The sequence below is a fragment of the Papio anubis genome, unplaced genomic scaffold (assembly GCF_008728515.1).
Source record: "Papio anubis isolate 15944 unplaced genomic scaffold, Panubis1.0 scaffold6686, whole genome shotgun sequence".
Taxonomy (NCBI): domain Eukaryota; kingdom Metazoa; phylum Chordata; class Mammalia; order Primates; family Cercopithecidae; genus Papio; species Papio anubis.
In genome coordinates, this window is record NW_022166910.1 from 1 (window position 1) to 1342 (window position 1342).

Here is a 1342-nt window from a genome sequence, read left to right on the forward strand (position 1 = left end):
GGGCCCAGCCCCGGCCTCACGACAACCTCTTTGGACTCGGCTCCGGCCCAGCTCCCGCTCCGCGGCCTTTGTAGGCCCCAAACGTCCTGAAGCCGGGCCCCACGGTGGCCTCTCCGGGCCCGGCTCATGCCCTCCGACGGCGTATCCACGCCCCAGACTTCCTCCAGCCAGCCTCTCCGGGCCACGCTCCTGCCCTCCGACGGCGTATCCACGCGCCAGACTTGCTCCAGCCAGCCTCTCCAGGCCCAGCTCCTCCTGCCGGCGGCCTCTGCAGGCCCTCGCTGGCCTCGAGTCTCGGCCTCTCCAGGGCTCGCTCCTTCTCCCGGCGGCCCCTGCGGGCCTAACTCGTCGCACAGTCGACCTCCGCCGGCGCAGCTCCTGCCTCTCCGCGCCCTCCGCAGCTGCCAGACTTCCTCAGGTCAGCCTCTCCAGGCCCAGCTCCTCCTGCCTGCCACTGGCCTCTTGAGGCCCAGCCCCGCTCACGCCTCTGGGCGGCCTCCTGAGGCCCAGGACTTGACCTCCAGTCGGCCTCTCCAGTCCCAGCCTCCTGCCTCCCAAAGGCCTGCACAGGCCCAGCCTCTGCCTCCCAGCGGACTCTCCACGCCCAGCTCTCGCCTGACTGCGGCCTCCCCAGGCCAGAGCTCCTCCTGCCTTTCGGCAGCTCCGCCGGGCCCCGCTCCTGCCTCCCAGTGGCCTGGTTAGTCCCGGCTCATTCGTCACGGGGAACGGCCTTTCCAGGCCCAGCCTGTGCCCTTCGGCGGCCTCTCCAGGCCCCGGACTTCCTCCAGCCAGCCTCTCCGGGCCCGGCTCCTGCCCTCCGACAGCGTCTCCACGCCCCAGACTTCCTCCAGCCAGCCTCTCCAGGCCCAGCTCCTCCTGCCGCCGGCCTCTGCAGTCCCACGCTGGCCTCGAGTCTCGGACTCTCCAGGGCTCCCTCCTGCTCCCGGCGGCCCCTGCGGGCACAACTCGTCGCCCAGTCTGCCTCCGCCGGCCTAGCTCCTGCCTCTCCGCGGCCTCCCCAGCTGCCAGACTTCCTCAGGTCAGCCTCTCCAGGCCCAGCTCCTCCTGCCTGCCACTGGCCTCTTCAGGCCCAGCCCCGCTCACGCCTTTGGGCGGCCTCCTCAGGCCCACGACTTGACCTCCAGTCTACCTCGACAGGCCCAGCCTCCTGCCTCCCGAAGGCCTGCACAGGCCCAGCCTCTGCCTCCCAGCGGACTCTCCACGCCCAGCTCTCGCCTGACTGCGGCCTCCCCAGGCCAGAGCTCCTCCTGCCTTTCGGCAGCTCCGCCGGGCCCCTCTCCTGCCTCCCAGTGGCTTCGTTAGGCCCGGCTCATTCGTCACG

At 71.5% G+C, this 1342-nt stretch overlaps 1 pseudogene; it reads left to right on the forward strand.

Moving 5' to 3' along the window:
* Positions 1–74: 74 nt before the first annotated feature.
* LOC116273427 lies at positions 75–1336 on the forward strand (annotated as a pseudogene).
* Positions 1337–1342: the final 6 nt, after the last annotated feature.